We start from the raw sequence: 20767 nt of genomic DNA, 5'->3' as shown, positions 1-20767 counted from the left end.
CTATGACAATGGCAGAAATTAAGGATGCTCTGGCTTCTTTTCATAGGGTGCAATCATTTGTAGAAAAGACACACCCCGAAAAGGCTTACACAGGTCGTATGCTTGTGCAATTCAATGACGTTTGCCTGAGTCATTTCAGGAGCATTTTGGATAATTACTATTTTTTAAAGAGGCCTTTAGTACTAGCAGGAGTACGCAAAAAGGAAGATCCAATTGATACAAAAAAACAGAAAGTTGAAAGTCGTGAAGAAATTGAAATTTTGTAAAAAAAAAAACGTAAAGTATAAAAAGTAAAAAAATGTAAAATAAAAAAGAAAAAAAAATTTTAATTTTAAGTTTTTTGTAAAGTTAAGTGTTACAGTTTTATTAATGTGTTTTGTAAAGTTTAGTTTATGTTTCCTGACATTTTTTAATGTTTCGTAAAGTTAAGTGTATGTATTATAAGAAGGTTTCTGCCGTTTGTCCTCCTCCTCTGTCACCTCTGCCGTTTGTCCTCCTCCTCTGTCACCACTTTCGATGATAGCCTCACTCGAAAGGTAAGGTTCCACATTTTACTACATACGTACATATGTACGTACAGTATTTCTTGTATACCATGTACACTAATACACTTTATTTACAGGTACATACATATTAGTACTAGTATGTATGTATTAAGTTAGGTATTGAATGGTCCAAATTGTTGTAGTATTTCATTGTTTATTGGTCAATTTAGCTTTATTATAAAATTTACTGGGGTGTTTTTGGAGGGCTTGGAACGGATTAGCCATTTTACATGTAAAATGTGGTCCAAGATACAAAAACCTCATGATACGAAGGGCGCCTCGGAATGGATTAATTTCGTATCTCAAGGTACTACTGTATATCTTTAAGGGTACTCCTACATTTTATGATAAAATAATAAAATTTACAGTATACTAATTTCAAAATAATAAGTTTAATGAAATTAAACAATAATAAAATTTCTTTCTATCTCACTCTCTTATTTATGTATATTTACAGGCGGTCCCTGGGTTACGACGGGTCCGGCTTACGACGTTCCGAGGTTACAACGCTTTTTCTTAAATATTCATTGAAAAATCCGCCCTGGGTTACGACGCTTGTTCCGAGGTTACGACGCTGACGCTTCCGACGCTCCGAGTTAACGACGCTTTTAAAAAACGCATACTATGATAAGAATCCTTTATAGTTTAGCACAGTATATTAATAAAATAAGTTTTTGGTTAGATTACAACAAAAATTTTGAGGTTATGATGATTTTCGACACTTTTTATGTCATATTTTTTAAATTTTTTTAGTGACGCCTCATATGCGGAACTAGTTTCCGAGTGAATGAATACACTAGCTTGGGATACGCAGTTTAATAACAGTCCAAAAGCGCAAATAATGAAAAAATCATTGCTTGTTTCCAGTATACATAATTAACAAAACTAAGTTTCTGGTTAGATTACAACGCAAATTCCAAGGTTACGATGGTTTTTTATGCCTTTTAACGATACCTCATACGCAGAACTAGTTTCTGAGCGGAGGGCGCATAAATTAATTTACGCTATTAAACTGTATGGTAACCATAGTCAAGGATAAGGAACGCATTCTCAAACAGTATACATATCCTTTAATACAAAACAGCAAAATATCATTGAAACATTATTTCACTTAAAGAATCCATTTATACTCTACTTAGACTTGGATATAAAAACCATAGTTTCTCTCTCTCCTCTCTCTCTTTGTATTTTCCGACGAAAATAATCACTAATTAGTGTATTTTGATGTTTATTTTCATGACTAAATACATTTTTATAATACAAAATGATTTACTAATTTTCAAATATTAATTTTGATTAATACTGTATTAGTAAGTTTAATAAGTTGAAATGATATCACATAATAAAAATAATAACACACTCTCTCTCTCTCTCTCTCTCTCTCATTTACTGAGACTCAAGATTTTTTATGTACTTGTACAATTTGTTTTTAATACTTTCAAATAATAATATAATAATAATAATAATAATAATAACTGTAATTACAAAATTCATGTGATAGTATTTTAAAGAATTACAATACGTACTAATCTATCCATGTCACTTTTAATTAAGGTTAACTCTCTCTCTCTCTCTCTCTCTCTCTCTCTCTCTCTCTCTCTCTCTTTTGCCACACAAGATAATAATGTGTCATAGTGGTAACTCCCTCCCTCTCTTTCGCTGGAAGCGTTATAAGTATTTTTGAGAGAACAGAGAGAGATAAACACTCACTCTCTCTCTCTCTTTTACCGAGATGAAAGAATTTTTATGGTACTAGTATGTAAAATGTTTATTGATAAGTTCAGTTATTTAATAATAATTAATAATAATAATAATAATAATAATAATAAATCTAATTACAAAATTCATATGGTCGTATTTTAAAGAGATGAAAATGACCTTTCCATTTCACTTGTAAGGATAATTCCTCTTTCTTACTGAGATGAGAGAATTTTTATGGTAGATGCACGGTTATACTTTCAAATAATAATAATAATAATAATAATAATAATAATAATAATAATAATAATAATAATAGAAGTAGTAATAATACGATAACTAATTTCAAAAGAAAATTCTTCCCTTCATCTTTTTTCTGTCCAGTGACACTCGGAGCTTAACAATGCCATACAATGGTCAACAAATTTAATGGTTTTATGTAATCTCTCTCTCTCTCTCTCTCTCTCTCTCTCTCTCTCTCTATCTCTCTCTCTCTCTCTCTCTCTCTCTCTCTCTCTTGTATTTTAATGAAAATATACAGTAATTTGTGAAGTAAATTAGTGATAATTTTAGAGACACCGGCCCTAAGAAAAAATTGCAAATTAGTGAAATTTTCCCTGTGGACATGTTTTCAAGAACGTCGTTCCGGCTTACGACGCTTTTCGGTTACGACGCGTCTTAAGAACGGAACCCCCGTCGTAACCCCCGGGGACTGCTATTTGTTTTGTAGTATGATAAATAAATAATTTACATAAAAAACTAATTTAAAAATATTAATAAGATTAATAAAAGAGATAGCAATTTCGAGAAAGGAGAGTGGGGGAGTAAAGACAGTTTGATATACTTACTGGTGGAAGGGAAAAAGACTGTGTGTGTGTGTGTGTGTGTAAGATGACTTTGAAATGATATTAATAATATAATCTCAGATTAAAACAGTAATATAATAGTAATTTAAGGTATACGTATTTGAAGTAGGATGCTGTTAAAGGTACAGTAGACCCAGGTATACGTATTTGAAGTAGGATGCTATTAAAGGTACCACGGTAGACCCCTCATATTCACGTTCTCCGGATTCGCGGACTTACACATTCGCGGATTTCTCTCTGGAAACATTTCCCCAAATTATTCATGGAAAATTAGCCTATTCACGGTATTTTTCTATGAGAAATATCCACAAACTCCTGGTTTTTTTTTTAAAAATCAATTCATCATAAAATGCACTTTTTGTGACTAAACCTATTAAAAAAAAAGAAAAGTAGGTTTTTGGTTTTTTCCTTTAGTTTGTAAAATAGCAAAATGGGAGGTTTTAAGTTTTTATAATAATTCAAACTATTTGCGGGGGGGTTGGTACGCATCCCAACCGAATTCAGGGGATCACTGTATAGTATATTTGGTATTTCATTAAGATAATCAGTTATAAGCATTTTTAGAGGGAGTTCTAAGTATTTACGGGCTTTAACTGATTTGTGGGGGGGGTGGGGGGGGGGGTCTGGTATCACATCCCAGGTGAATACCTAGGTGCTGATGACGGCAGAATTACCCTTGCGTAGCGAAGATTAACGTTTAACCAAAAATGCTCCTTAGACGAATGCATTAAACGAGATTTGGACCATGACCGTGAAAAGGGAGAAGTAGGTATTGGAGAGCACAGAACCCCATCCAATCGCCCCAAGAACCAACCCAGTTCCAATGGTAGCTGACTCTTTCACAAAGTCCACTATTGCAAGGCAGTCCAAGGCTTGGGTCTACAAAACAGGCGAGGGCACCAACACTTACTCCTAACAGGGGAACACGAACAAGAGCACACCCTATGGAAGGATTCAGAATGTTCCGTCATGAACTCAGTTCAACTTGTGTTAGATCTTGAAGTTTAACACTACCTCCTTACTAGCACTACCAAAATGCCTAGCCTGAGTAGTGATAGCTGGAGATGAAGGGAAGCTAGGTAGGAAAGAACTGACAGGTTTAAGTCTTTTTCACCTTTCTCACCAGACGCCAGGTAGGCCTCAAGGCCTGTCAGTCGTCCTGCTTCAGGAACTGTCTCCAATCTTGGCGATCTTCATCGCCCTCCCATCTCATCAACCTCCAGCAAACTGGAGCCTCTCCTTTCTTCTCCTCTCTATGTTTTGTAGCCATCTCATTTTGCTCTTCCTACCGGTCACCTTCCTTCTGGTGTTCATTCCAAAAACCTTATAGGATATCGCTCCTCCTCCATTCTTTTGTTGTGTCCAAACCATCTAAGCTGTCCTCTCTCCACAAAATCTAGAATCCCCTCCACTCCCAGTTCTCTTCTAATGTCTTCATTTTGTAGCCTATCCAGTCTTGTTACACCTTTTATGAGTCTTAGGGCTTTCATTTCAGCTGCTTGAAGTTGGCTTCCAGTTCTTGATGCTAATGTCCATGATTCATGGCAATAAGTCAATATTGGTCTTAATAAAATAGTGAGGTATATCATGGTTTTCACTTTGCCTGGTATATTTCTGTCTTTCATCGACGGGTAGAGCAGATACAGATTGTTACTGAATTTCTGTATTCGGGGTAGTTATTTCCAGTTTTGAATTGTTTTGGCCACTAAACTCTACTCCTGAGTATTTGGAATTTCCACACTGATCAATATCTGACCTTCTAATTCTACATCTACATTGCTTGGTGTTCATGATAGGTGCATGATCTCTGCCTTATCCTTGTTGATCTGCATTCCATTAGCTGTTATGATCCTATTACAGTTGTTGACATTTTCTTGGAGTGATGCTGCATTGGGGGCTATCATTGCATGGTCATCTGCATACATAAGGTTGCTGATCATATTTTTAGATTCGTTCTTGCCCTGTTCCTTCATACATTAATCTAGGACAATTTAAAAAGAAATGGAGAGAGGGCGCTACCCTGTCTTACTCCTGATTTAATTTCAAACCAATCTTCATTCTCTTGATTTGTTTTTAATCTGGATCTGATGTTTTTGAAAAGTGTTATAAATTGCTCTTTTAAGTTTTTCAGCGATTCCATAGTAAGGGTCTTTTAGGGCATTCCATATTTTCATTACTGGTACTCTATCAAAAGCTTTTTCTAGATCTATAAAAGCAATATATCTGTACCTGTTTCATTCTCAGCTGTTCTCAAATATCATCTTGAGGGAGAAAATCATATTGGTTGTCCTCTAAACTGGTCGAAAACCATTTTGCCATTCACCCAGCTTTGGTTCAACAAATCCTCTCAATCTGGTTTCAAGTATTCTTTCATATAATTTAAAAGTGTGTGACATTTGGGATATTCCTCTATAATTACTGGCAATTAGTCTTGTCACCTTTTTTATAGATTGGGCATATTAGATCCTCTTCTCCAGTCTTCAGGTGGTATTTGTCCATTCCAGAGTACGTTGAATAGTTCTAGTAACCAGATGACTCCATCCTCCCCCATGTTTATAAGGAGCTCTGCAAGTATTGTATCCAATCCAGGGCCTTACCATTTACCCTCTTGAGGGTATTTTTTTACTTCCAGTGTTGTTATGTTAGGTTCTGTATCCCAAACCCCATCAAATCCTACATGGTCTTCAAGGTCATTGTTTTCATTGTTTAGTAGCATTTCAAAGTGATGTATCCATCCTAATTCAATTTCTCGGGGTTCGGTTAAAATTGTCCCATCCATAGGGTTTAAGTCCTGATTTGACAAATTGCTTTCGCAGTCTATCAGTTTCCCTTCTTTCCTACATCTGACATTTTCAAGCATAGATTCCCTACATGCCCCACATCTAGTTTCGAGATCACATTCTGTACCCTTGCAGTGGTACAAACTGAATGTTGATTCACTTCAAATTCCAATATCCTGTTTACACAAAAATCATTTATACATAGCCTATTATTGGTTTTGCTTCCAGTGGATGACCTCACCCCAGGAAAATGAAATTAAATAGTACTACTGTAAACAGGTGCAAAAACAACCCAACTTCACAAAATCCCAATAATTGCCTGAGTGCAATGGCAGCCAAAAGAATTCTGATGAGCTAAAACTTACGAAACAAACCTGGTGAAGAACAGGTAAACTAGTCATCAAAGCAGCCAATCAATTTTTTGTTAGAATGTCTAATTGGCACGGAAATATAAGCTAACTTTAATAGTGGGTAAGATTCATACCACATAATCAGGTTACAGATTACAAATTTGTAAATATTTTCAAATATTAAGTTTTTTTGGTCAGGCTGCCACACCTCAAAAACTGGCCTGGCCTTAGGAACTAAAAGGGTAAGTTGACTTGAATGAGGCTTTGTCATTTGGGAAGAGGTGCCTAAGTCAATTTTGGTGGTTTGCTTTTCCAAGATTTGTTACAATTTACTGTAACACTGTAATTTATTATAATCAACATGTACTACAAAGGCAACTTCATAGAGTAGGAAATCCATTATTATATAAATATATAATGAATTTCATGAGATACTCTATGTATCCAGATTTTAGCATAAGCTAGCTACAAAGAAAACAATTTTCCATTTTCCCTATTTTCACCAATTTTCAACAGTAGTAGTTCATTTTGTACAAACCCTGAGCACTTTTATAAAACTGGTTTCATTTTTATAGTATAAACCACTCCCTGTGTTGTCCTCAAACTTTCCATAAGTTAATTAGAGAGCAGTTTTCTACTAGAAAAAAAGGCTGGGGTAGGAAATATAAATAGTACCTTACCATTCTTAAAGTGAGTCTCTCATCTCTGAGTAAAAAGATCAGTTTAGTAAATATTTAGTTGCCCACTACAAAGCATAAGACTTGGTATAGCAATGTTTTGTATCTAATGAACGAAATTTGCCTTAGTTTATCACTAGTTTAGATATTTTCCTTTGAAACACTAGTCTAAGCTGTTGTATAAACTATATAAAGTAACTAGCAACAGTGAAGTTTTTAACTAATAATTTTCCTAATTATTTAAGAATTTCTAAGTTCAGGAGATGTGATACCCTGTAGCATGAAGCATTAGTAACTGAGAACCATAATTTGTGACAAAATAAAAGATATTAACCTACTTAAAAGTGCAATTTTCATCATGGTTCCTGGTTTGATATAACAAAGCCTTTAACTGCTCCATTTTTCTTATAGCACTGAATATTTAAACATAGTTAATATTAATACAATGAAGTTATGAGAGCAGCATATTTTCTTTATGTTTGTTAACTGAAACAGTAAAAAATGTGCAATAACAAATCCAAATTTCAATGACTTATCACTATTCTTCATAAAAGCTTACCTTTTTTACATAATGTAACGTCCTAGGATCTAGAAGTGTAGTGTGAGATTTTGATCCTATGGCATATAGAGAGCTGTCTTCTTTCCGTGTTAGACAAACATTTTCCATGGCATGTGGAAGCTTCTTGGCATTTTCTGTGCAAATCTATTAGGCATCCCACACATGTACATAAGCATTAAGTGACAGTGCTACTATTTCTACTAGGTTTGGATTAAATATAACTGCACGAACTTTCTCAGCACCACTACACTGTTTAACTTTAACAGGTTTAATATGTCCATAATTAGGAAGATTGTTGTATCACTTGCGTCTAACTCGTCATCTATTTTCCATAGAGCTAATCGTGTGTCTCTTGACCCTGATACCAGAAATTGATCATCCAACCAACACATGTCAAATATCCAGTCACTGTGAGCTTTTTCCCCAACACAAACAGGATCTAAAGTTGGAAGTCGATACACAGCAACATCATGCGAGTTTAGGGCACCTGTTGCTAAGAGTGTTCGGGAAGGATTAATTTCAATTGAATGAATACCACAAGGCTGATCTGGTGGTCGCATTACCTCCATACTGCGTAAAGAAGGAATGATGTCCATTTGTCTGGTATTTACATCATAAACCATTAACTTATTGCACTTAGTCCCCATTGCTATTTGATGGTCACTTAGCCACTGTGAGCAAAAGACCTGTAAAAGGAAAAATAAACTGGTATATCATTTTTTTAGCATTCACATCTTCATAAATGAATATTTGTGTTGGGAAAATTTCAATACGTTAGGTTTTAAAATATACCAAAGGAATTTCATTTATACTAAATCTGACACTTATGGAAAATCAAACTAATGAAGTGCAAGTGGACAAAACTGAAACCATTTGTAAGGGTTAGGAGACGTTAGGAAGAATACATATTTGTACCCAAAACTTGGGCTATTTTATTCCATATACATCAAACCTTACATTAGTTACGACACTGTTCAGTAATCACTGACCTACGAAGCTATTAAAGGGCAAGACGACAGCACATGGGAAGTTCTTGTTTGACTACTGTCACAACGAATAAATTCAACAAGACCACTGTGCCCAATGACTCTAAATGGGCTTTGCAATAGGATTTTTACTTTAAAGTACTAGCTGAAAATTGGAATAATGTAAAGTTAATGAAGCTGGACAGTTAATTATGAAAGATCAAAAGGACCAAAGGAAAAGTAATCATCTAAATGCAAGGCAGCTGGGTCTACGAGGACGCTGCCAAGCATAGTATTCCTTTAACATTATGCATGACAAAAAGATAGATGATGACAATTTGGTCCACCACAGATGAGGCTGAGTAATTCCTTCAAGTTTCCTCTTCAAGGAATAATTGTCATTTCTCTTGGCTGTATGGTAAGTTTTGTGACCAGCACTGCGAGACTCACAAAAATGGCGTAACTTTCATTTGAATGATTTCATCTCCATGCATTGAATTTGGTATGTTTGTCATGGTAGGCTCGTCTACATTTATGATCAAACCATGGTTGGCTCATCTGTCCTAAATTTGATGATGTTTGCACGGACATATCTAATTAAAATAGCTATCATCATTTCATGTAACTTCTTGGGATCAGGATTTAATATAGTATCTGAAATATTAAGTGCTTGACAAGCTTCAATACTGCGATCCCAATTACTCCTGGATTTCAACCAGTCCATTTTTCTAATAGTGGCATTTGGAATAAACTGTGACAGATATGCCCATCTTAATGGTGCAATGATCAGAAGTGCCTATAAATATATTCACAGACCTTGGACTTCACAACAGCTGGAACATCTGTGAATATGTCTAATCTATTACCAGAAATGTACATGGATTCATCAGCTAGCTGGACAAAATTGGAGGATACACAGATCCCAAGAGCAGACCAACCGGTCATGTTGATCTGTGGAATTTGAATTTAGCCACTCACTTTGCTTTGCATTAGTCTCCATAAATAACAAATAAAGCTTTCAAATTCTTTGACAGAGCTATACTAATCCTCTCCAAAGGACAGTCATAATATATAGTATGGTCGATATTTGGATTGTAGTAAACAGCAAATAGTACATAAACATTGTAGAATTTACTGAAGCTTTTAAAAGAAAGAACTTCATGGGAACTACACTCCAAATTTTTCTGATGATAAATATATCCTCTGGATTTAAAGTATACTGCCATACCTTGTGCATGTGGGATGCTACGATGAAAAGTCAGGGGCATCAAACCCCAAAAAATAAAACAAAAAATCGTAGTTATGGGCAGAACTCTGGAGAACATGAAAATTTGACCTTAATCCCTAAATATTTGAGTAAAGTACTTTGCAATTTTTCTTGCTGCAATGAGTAACAGGCCCAGGGTTAAACTCAATGTCTCCCAAAAGAATTAAAATTAACACAAAATCTGAATAAAAACTAATAAATAAATTGATAAAAACAGTAACATTGTAAAAATCAACAAAACAATACACAACAATACCATCAACAACAACAGTATTTGCATTTTTTTTTAAATTCTGTTGAGAGTAGCATAAATAAACGTCATTGAGAGTAGCATAAATAAACGTCACCATACATTATTGAAAAAAGCACTAGAAGCAACTAGTCAACAAGGTGGGGCCAGCACACCATATAAGGAAAAGAAATCTGCCAGGTTTGCCACAACAACTGGGGGAAGACAGACTGAATGAATTTAGAAATAAAACACTAGAGAGAAAAGGGTTAGGTAAAGGCAAAGGCACTTTCCTGATTATCCACCAAGCATCTTTTGCTTTCTCATCAGCCTGTTCTACATGCTTTTCGATAAAATAGGAACGAAAAAATAGTTAAGTGAATGAAAACGAAGATAAATGCCTGATTGTATCCTCAGGCAACGTACAGTAATACCCCAATCTTACATGATTCGAGTTGTGTGAATTTACAATAGTGCGAACTTTTCATAGGGAACCTAATTAATTATCATACACAAGTATTTCACAGACACGCAAACGCAACATTTTGGAATCCTTGAGAAACTGCAAAAGTGTGTTCAATTTCTTATGTAATTTATAAGTTTTCAAGCTTTTGTGTAAATTAAATACCATTAAATAATATAAAAATAATAATTCTCTCTCTTTCTCTTGTACTGAGATGAGAGAATTTTTATGGTACATGTGATGCACTCTTGTTTACAGTGGATCCCCCGTATTCATGTTCTCCAGATTTGCGGACTCACGCATTTGCAGATTTTTCTCTGGAACATTTCCCCCCCCCGTTTTTCACAGAAAATTCATCTATTTGCTGTATTTTTCTATGAGAAATATCCACAAATTCCTTTTTTATTTTAATTTCATCATAAAATGCACTTTTTTGTGATAAAACAGGTTCTAACTACGTATTTGCGGGGGTCTGGTACGTATTTCCCGCAAATATGAGGGGGACCACTGTCCTAAAATTTTTCAATAATAATAAATAATATAATATAACTGGATTACAAAATTGGTATGTGATAGTATTTTAAGAAAATAAGCTTTCCATTTCACTAGAGAATTGTTCTGGTACATGTATATGTATGTTTATTAATATCTTCAAATAATAATAATAATAATAATTAATAATAATAATATAACTGTAATTACAAAATAATGTACAAAAAAATTTTTCCCTTAACCTTTCTTTATACCTCCACCAGAAGCTCGAAGTCCAAAGCTGTCAAATATGTCAAGTAATGTGACAGTGTTGCAGATTAACAGTCAATGATTTTTACATAATTCTCTCTCTCTCTCTGTCTCCATACATATGCAATCTTCACACACTCCTATATCTTTACCAACCATCTATATTTCTTGTTTTAAAGGTAATGTACTAAGCTAACTTTTAAATGAAATTACAGTTACTTTCATTTCATTAAAAGTTAGTTTAATACTACTTATATAAAGACAACTCACTCACTCTCTCATTCGTAGTTGGATAATTTTTTATTGATTTATTTTTACCTTTACTATCTAGAACTGTAAATGCACTGTTCTAAAACATTGACAGATAACTAAAAGTTGCATTAGTCCAAATAAAAAGCACCGTTTGTTCATGAAAAGGAATTGCAGAACAAAGAGAAAGAGACAGAATAAAGAATTTCTTAAAAGTAGTTAAGAAGACTTCTAATACTAATAGATCAGTTTGTCAGAAAGGGGAAGAGAAATATATTGTACGTATATAATCCTTCACACACTCCTATGTTTCTACCAACCATTTATTTTTTTATGGGTAATGTATTAGGCTAACTTTTAAATTAAATTACAATAACTTTTTAATTAAATTACCATTAACTTTTTCATATTTAGGGTTTAAACTCTTAGAAGTAAACATTTATTGGCATTTTTGGAGACCATGCCAAACTTATGCAAAAATTCCCCTGCACGATGGAGTCTGGACCTAACCTTGCTTAAGTTCAGGGTACTATTATTGTATTCAGAAACCTTCTCTTAGAAGAGTTGCCTACCAAGGCTCAAGAGTCCCTTCTACCCACTGGCTTGATTTTGGACATAGGCTTGATTTTGGAGTGTCCTTTTCCAAGAAGAGTTGCCTGCCAAGACTAAAGAGTCTCTTCTACCTTAACTCATGTTCGAAGAAAAACCACATTAACCCATAATCTAAAGGACATGAGCAGGAAGAATTCTGACAAGAATGTAAACATTCCAATGCGGCCTGGCAGGAAACTGGTAATTGCAGACAGTCCGGGATGGAGGTATGTATGCCCCACGAAGACCTATGAAAGAACTTTGTTAAGGAATGGTTTGTAATTTAAATAAATGATGCTACCCATCATTCCTGTATCTTCATTAGACATATTAAATGGTGACTTGCTGGTGAAAGAACATGTTTCTTTAAAATTCTTTTGTAGACATTTGCATTTACAGTTTGTTGTTCTAACCAGTATAAATCTGTATTTGTCACAGAACATAATACAAAGTTTATATTGCACATAACTACTTCTACAATACCGTACAACACATACCTTTACACTTTCCCTGCCATTCCTTAAGTATCCTAAAAACTTACCTTGTTAATTCTATCAAGAGGGATAGGCCTTTCTCTAAACATTCCTGTGGTTAACATATGCCTGGTGCCAAACTCTTCATTCACATGTTGATGCTCAAGACGACTACATCCTTGAGATCTTATAATTACGTAATCGGCAAAGCTATGACTAACTGGCTGGTATTTCTGAAATGAAAAAAAGAATACATTATCTTTATAACTGATAAAAACTACTCATGTTATTTATATTCATCCAGTTTGGTAAGGTGAGAGCACAGCCTATATTCAACTGCAAAATAGCAAAGTTTATTTGAAATTTTCCTGACATACAAACCTGAAGTTCTTTACATGAGGATTTTGCTTGAAGCATGAGTTGGAAACAGCCATTCAAACTTAATAACAAGGTACTTAACAACCAATAGTAGAGGAAAGCCCTGACCACCGTCAGTCTGCAGTCCACTTTACCTTCTTCCTTGGTGTCAGAGACTGGGAGGGGTGGCTAAGGTGAGCCATTATGTAAAGAAATGGAATTTTTATAATAAGATGAAATTTTATTGCATACTTACCGAACAATTATACAGCTGTAGGTTCCCTACGAATGGCAGACAATAGATTCAAAACTTCTGCTGTGGCGCCACTATCGCTGGTGTAGGTGACGTCAATCTCCCCCCACTCGAGGGAGCTACAGGTACAACTGTCAAGGTAACAATTTGTTCTGCCCAGCCATCCACCTGTGGGGAGGAGGGAGGGCTTTAATGAGTAATTGTTCGGTAAGTATGCAATAAAATTTCATTTTATTATAAAAACTCCATTTTTATTGCACTCTCTTACCGAACAATTATACAGCTGATTACCCATTGCAAGGATGGGGGGCTGTGGATGTAATCTTAATTCAAAAATAACATATGATTCTTGAAAAAAGACCCAAAAGCACTGTTAGTGCCTGTTGTACCTTACCTTGAAAGAGAGCTACTACAGGAGAATACTGCCTCTGGTCGGTGCTCATCTTACAAAGTAAAAGGCTTGGAGTATGACCAATGAGTGCCTCTACATGGAGTGGAATATCTTCATAGCCATGGTGTTCACCGCTGACTCAACGAAGATATAATAAAATATTGCCCTTGCCCTGGGCTAAGACCAAAAATAACCAACAAGCAACCACAACAACTGTCACCTAAACCAAATTAAAAAACTTTACCTACCAAACTAAAACACAATGACTGGTGAGTACTCCAGGTACATTGTACCCCCAGACTTCCTTTAACTTGTCAACCTTGATACAAGGCGAAAAATAACAGAGGGAGCAACCCCCATGTCGTTTCCCCAACACCATGCCAGCTACCGAAAGTGGACCGAGAGACTTACAATCTTCGAACACTGTCTCAATTTCTTTCAAGTAATGCATAGCGAAGACGGATTTTGACCTCCAAAAGGTACTTTGAAGGATAGCGGATAGCAACAAGTTGTGTCAAAATACGAGAGAAGCTGCCACCGATCGAACTTCGTGCGCTTTCACTCTCAGTAAAGGAAACAATGCATCATTAGCTTGAGTGTGCGCTTCAACAATTAATTCTCTCAGAAAAATGGATAGCATTTTTTGAGAGAGGGCGAGAGGGATTCCTAACAGAGCACCACAAATAATTCGACTGACCTCTAATTTTCTCTATTCTGCAGAGGTAATATCTTAATGCCCACACGGGACATAAGTCTTTCTTCTTCCTGGCCTATCAAATCTGTCAGGTTCTTGAGGACAAAGTTACGTGGCCAAGGATTAGAAGGGTTCTCGTTTTTGGCGAGAAAATTGAGCTCAACAGAGCAAACTGTGTCACCTTGAGAAAATCCCACTTTTTTGTCCATGCTAATGCAACTAAAAGTAGTGTCTTCTTGGTAAGGTTCCATAAAGAAAGCAATGGCTCAAAGGGAGGGCCCGAAAGCCATTCAAGTACTATATCGAGATTCCATGCTATCGAGTTCTTTGACAATTTGGAAGTCTCAAACGATTTAATTAGATCAGAAAGATCCCTATTCGTGGAGAGTCTAATCCTCTGTTTAAAAAATGAAGCCAGCATCACTCTGTATCCCTTAATTATCGAAGGCACTAAGAGCTTAACATCCCTTAAGAAGAGAAGGAATTCCACTATTTCGTTCACAAATGTCTCAGAAGAAGAGACTTTAGTTATACCATCTTCGAAACACTCCCCATTTAGACTAGTATAGTCTGTTAGAAGTATTTCTTCTGCAGTTTGCGATAGCTTCTGCAGCTTGTTTTAGAAAAACCTTTCGCTCTGACGAGACTCCTGAGTCTGAATCCTGTCAGTGCCAGAGCAGATAATCCTTTGTGGAATCTTGCGAAGTGCGATTGTTTGAGTAGACATCTCTTTAACGGAAGAAGCCTAGGGTAATCTGCGAGCAAGTGGAGGAGATCTGGGAACCATTCCTTCCTTGGCCAGAACAGAATGACTAGTGTCAGTGAAACTTTTTCGTGAAATGACACTTTGTTTAGCACCTGTCTTATCAGGCCGAACAGGGGAAAGGCATATGCTTCCAGGCGCTGACCAGTCTAGTAGCACAGTGTCGACTGACCATGCAAGAGGGTCAGGGACTGGAGAGCAGAATAGCGGAAGGTGGTTGTTCCTCGAAGTTGCAAATAGGTCTATCATCGGCCTTTCCCCAAAGCTTCCATAGGTCTAGGCAGAATTTAGCATCAAAGAGTCCATTCCAACGGCAGTACTTGGTGATGTCAACTTAGTTCGTCTGCAAATACATTCATTTTCCCTTGAACAAATCAAGTGATCAAAGAAACCTGAAATTTCTCTGCCCACAGAAGCTGATCTTTTGCAAGGTTGTAGAGGGTGAAGGAATATTCCGTCGTGTTCCCCCTTGTTTCCTGATGTAGGAAAGCGCTGTGGAGTTGTCTCCATGAACTGCTACCACCTGTCCCATCAAGAGATGAGTGAACGCCTGAAGTTCCAGGTACACTGCTAATAGTAGTTTCTTCACATTGATATGAAGAGAGCACTGAATTTCCGGCCACTTCCCTGACACTTCGTTCTTCCCCAACAGGGCTCCCCAACCTGCGTTGGATGCGTCTAAAAAGAACTGAAGGGTTGGGAGGAGTTGACGAAGCAAAAGAACCCTGTACAAGTCTTGGTTTTAAAAGCCACCATGCTAGGTCCTCCCTGATTTCATCTGTAATCAAGAATACTGTTGAGTCCAGTTGAGTCCTCCTGCACCATGATGCCTTCAGGAAGAATTGTAGGGGCCTCATGTGCAGCCTTCCGAGTTTGATGAACTGTTCCACCGAAGCTAGTGTGCCTAACAGACTGGTCCAACTCTTGCAGTCCAAGAAGTCCTGGACTACTTCCATACACGACTGGACTCTTTGGTGATAGAAAAACTTGAGAGTTCAGAGTCATCCCCAAATAGAGAATGCTCTGAGACGGTATTAGATGAGATTTCTCCTCTTTTATAAGAAGACCTAACGAGTGAGTTTATGAAAGAGTCCTCTTGAGATCCTTCATACACTGACTTTCCGAAGAGGAACGGAGAAGCCAATCATCTAGGTAGAGTGACACACTAATGATCAGGAGGTGTAACCACTTCCCCAGGGAGTCAGCATCGTGTAAATACTTGCAGTGCTGTCGAAAGGCCGAAGCAAAGAGCTTGAAACTGGTAGATCTTGCCCATGAACACAAACCAAAGGTGTTTCCTGGAGTCCTGGTGAATTAAAAATGTGGAAGTATGCATCCTCATATCCAGGGATACCATCTAATCCCCTTGGCAAAGGGATTCCAACACCGAACGAGTCTTTTCCATATTGAATTTGGTCTTCTGAATGAACAAGTTCAGTGCGCTTACATCCAGTACGGGCCTCCAGCCCCCTGATGACTTGGGGACTACAAATAGGCAGTTGTAAAACCCCGGGGATGGTCTGTCGCTTATCTACTCTATGACCGCCTTCTGCACGAGAGCCTCTATCTCTCGAGTTAAAGCTACAAATTTCTCTGAGCCTGGAGAGTAGGTGGGTAATGCAATGGGAACGTTGGATAGAGGCAGAATGTCTTTGAGAGGAATGGATTAACCAAACCAGAGAACTTGGATCATCCAGGGCTCTGCCCCTTTGCCACTTCATTCCTCCCAGAAGAGGCTCAGTCTGCCCCTACCAGAGCATGAAGGATTGAAGGATCACTTGGATGATTTGATGTCAGGTTTCATCAAGGACTTGGTCAGGTGTCGTAAGTTTGATCAAGGCCTGACGAACAGTCTAGACTTGCCCCCTCGAAAGGGTTTCTTATGCTAGGGCGATTCCAAGGTGGTAGGAGTCACAGTCGAAGGTTTCACTCGCTTAGAAGACTGAGCGAGCACATCATTAGTTGATTTCTCTTCCAATGCGGAAAGCGTCTTGGCTACTGTCTCTTCAGGGAACAGATGATCCTTGTTGAGAAGCAAAAACAAAAGGGCGGACTTCTGAGGTGAAGCAACTCCTGTCGAAACAAAAGAACACCAGAGCTGCCTTTTCTTGAGAGTATCGAATGCAAAAAGAGGGCCAGCTCATCGCAACCATCCGATGCCCGGTCCTCCTGTAGAGTCGGGCACTCCTCTATTTTCATAGCAAGGGCTCCAATCGTCCAGTCCAAGAAGCTCATAATCTCCAAAATCTTGAAAATGATATTGTTATGATACAATAAAGTTTGATCATACTTACCTGGCAGATATATATATAGCTGTATTCTCCGAAGTCCGACAGAATTTCAAAACTCCCGGCACACGCAGTGGTCGGCCAGGTGGTAGTACCCATTCCCGCCGCTAGGAGGCAGGCGTCAGGAACCATTCCCATTTTCTGTCAGATATTTCTAGTGTCACTGTCTCCTGAGGGGAGGTGGGTGGCACTTTGATTATATATATCTGCCAGGTAAGTATGAACAAACTTTATTGTATCATAACAATATCATTTTGTTCATGAAACTTACCTGTCAGATATATATACAGTAACCTCCCCGTTAACACGAGTTCTGTTAACACGATTTCGATCTTACACGAGTTCAAAATCATACAGAAAAATTCTGCTAACACGTAATATTCGATGTTACACGATTTGAATTTTCCGCTGAGAGCAAGAGCGCGGGAGGTGTGGAGAGAGTCTGACTCACCCCACCTTTCCCGCGCTCTTTCTCTCTTGCCTTGCCTGCTGGCTCAGTGTGAAGCCAGCCCTCGCAGTGAGAAGAGCCAATATATTCTAGCATTGGTTAACATAATAGTGCGTACTTTACTACAGGTAGTCGTCTACTTACGACGGCATTAGGTTCTGGCAGAGCTGTCGTAAATTGTCTTTCAGCATATTGAGTAAATTGAATCATGTTTGTGCTGTCTTTTTATCCTTTTTACCATATTCAAACACATGCGTGTACATGTACGTATTTGTTCGTTTGCATTTTCATTGATAACTTACTAGCCTACATATACATTTTATATCATCCCAAAAATGTGCATGTATAGTACCTATTATTACGTTTAGCATATGAAATCTTATCATGCTCGAACTCCTTGATTAATACTTACTTTTATTACTGTATTTAACATTTTTATTGCAGGCATTCAGACCATCTGTCTGGTCTGTTTACATTTTCTTATCCGCCATTTGCATTGACAATCGGCTACACGTATTATGCATACTTTTATTTATTTATAGATTTGAATTAAATGCATAATTTGTTATTATATTTGATTTATTTGCAAAACAGAAATACAAAATGAATTACTAAAATACGAATCTTACCATTTTCGAACAAAATTTTACTTCTGAAAATATAAAACAAAACATCGTCTGCCGTTTTCTCTAGCGACCGTTTGTACTGTTGCCAACACGTCTATGTACGTACGTAGTAATACACAAAGTTTTATTTAACAGTATGTAAATTATTTTTTCTTTATAAATTTCAGGCAAACTACAGTAATGCATAGATAGAATTGATTTACAGTACAGAGAAAACATGAACATACAGAAAAAATAAAAATTACGAAACATTTGAAATTTGAAAAAAAAAAAAAAAAAAGAAATTAATTGTCTGCTGGGGATCGTCCGGGTCATCCGATTCCATGGTAGTACTACTGGTAGTGGGGACAGGGGTAGACTGAGATGTTGGTTTAAACGTTTAATAAACATGCTTAGTTTTGTTTGAATGGTCCGTTTTTTCTTCTCTTCATAAATTTCTCGGAGATGAGCGCGCTGACGGTAGCGGGAAAAACTATCGTACGCGCGCTCGACGTATTTTAGCCAAATATAAAATTAAATATTATTGTATATTATTATATTGTCTAGCTGTCGTAAAGTCGGTCTGTCATAAGTTGCATAGTTCGTAAGTAGACGACTACCTGTATATAAAAATAATATAAATAAAGTGGTTTTTTTTCTGGCAAAATCCAAAAAATAGATTAAGTTTCCCATTGCCCTGGAACGTTAACCCCCTTATTTCCATTATTTCTTATGGAGAAATACTTCCCTGTTAACACGAATTCGGCTAACACGACATCTCCAGGAACGTAACCCTCGTGTTAACGGGGAGGTTACTGTATAGCTGAATCCCACCTTTGGAGGAAGGGGGAGACAGACTCGGATTTTGGGAAACAATTCCATTTACATGATTGATATCTTGGTTCCTTACCTGTTAGCATAGCTGACTTCGTGAGTACCGTCACCCAAGTCTGCTTCTGCTTTACTAGAGACTCCAGCAAGGTAGTGACCTGCGATGCTGTTGAGTTCTAGAGGATCTGTCAATGGGGGCGTGACCACAAAACAACTAGATCCTACATTATAGACCTCCAATTTTTTTTGGGTAATGCATTCCTAGAGGTGCCAGCAAGGACGTGACCTGTGTAGCTGGTGCGCTCTAATGAATTGTCACGGGGAGCGTGACCACAATGTGACAGATCATATAGGTGTTGATTAGACACCGAATGCTGTTAATGCTTCACTGGAGGTGCCAGCATGGACGTGACCTATATAGCTGGTGCGCTCCAGATGATTTGTCAACGGGTACATGACCACAATGTGACAAAAACATTTTACCCTATTATGAGGGCGAAGCAAAAACATTACCACCTGACCTAGCCTATCTGGTTAAACTTCGAATAACCAAGGCTAATGGAGGGAAGTCCGCCTAAGGCGGCCGACCCAAGACCACAATAAACTAAACACCTAAATAAGCATAACAAACTAAAAATAAAAAATAAAAAGAAATAAAATTAAAAAGTCCAAACTAACATATTATTTCCTAAATGATAGGAAGAGTGCTACTCTCTGTACCCAATATAGTGTCTGCTGCGACATATGGGCCCAAAGAGCAACAGTTCTCGTATGTAGTCCTCACCTCCCGAAGGTAGTGAGAGGCAAACACTGAATTACTACGCCAAAATGTGGCATTCAAGATGTCATTAAGTGCCATGTTCTTTTGGAAGGCTACCGACGTAGAAATAGCCCTCACTTCATGCGCATTCACCTTCAACATTTTCATATCACTGTCTTGACAGGATGAATGCGCTTCCTTGATGGTGTCCCTCAAGAAAAAAGCAAAGCATTCTTCGACATTGGTAAATTTGGCTTCCTTACCGAACACCACAAGTTATCCGAAAGACCTCTACAATCCTTAGTCTTCTTTAGGTAGAATTTTAGAGCCCTGACAGGGCACAGAACTCTCTCTGGCTCGCGCCCAATGATTTCGGCCATCCCTTTAATTTCGAAGGTCCTAGGCCACGGGTTGGACGGATTTTCATTTTTTGCCAGAAACGTTGGGTTCAAGGAACAAACCGCGTTATAACCTTTAAAGCCCACGTATTTGCTAATCGCTTGTACCTCGCTGACTCTCTTCGCCGTCGCCAGAGCAGTCAGGAAGATAGCTTTTCTAGTAACATCCTTCAGGGAAGCCGTATGCATAGGTTCGAATGGACTGGACATGAGGAACTTCAGAACTACATCCAAGTTCCAAGACGGCAACCTGGGTTGTTGAACCTTCGTTGTTTCAAAAGATCTCAAGAGATCGTGAAGGTCTCTGTTGTCCGCCAAATCCAGGCCTCTGTGCCTAAAGACAACTGAAAGCACACTCCTATACCCCTTGATTGTAGAGACTGCAAGTTTTAGATCCCTTCTCAGATATAAAAGGAAGTCAGCAATCTGGCTCACAGAGGTCGTGGTGGAGGAAATGCCGTTCTTCTTGCACCAACTCCTGAAGACTGCCCACTTCGATTGGTACACTGCATTGGATGAAGCTCTT

At 37.5% G+C, this 20767-nt stretch overlaps 1 pseudogene; it reads right to left on the bottom strand.

Annotated features, from left to right (window-relative positions):
* LOC135207269 (DDB1- and CUL4-associated factor 12 homolog) overlaps window positions 1–20767 on the bottom strand; it is a 118676-nt pseudogene that overhangs the window by 59137 nt on the left and 38772 nt on the right.

This window comes from Macrobrachium nipponense, chromosome 32 (assembly GCF_015104395.2).
Source record: "Macrobrachium nipponense isolate FS-2020 chromosome 32, ASM1510439v2, whole genome shotgun sequence".
In the NCBI taxonomy this organism is placed as follows: domain Eukaryota; kingdom Metazoa; phylum Arthropoda; class Malacostraca; order Decapoda; family Palaemonidae; genus Macrobrachium; species Macrobrachium nipponense.
This window is presented reverse-complemented; position numbering and strand designations above follow the sequence as displayed.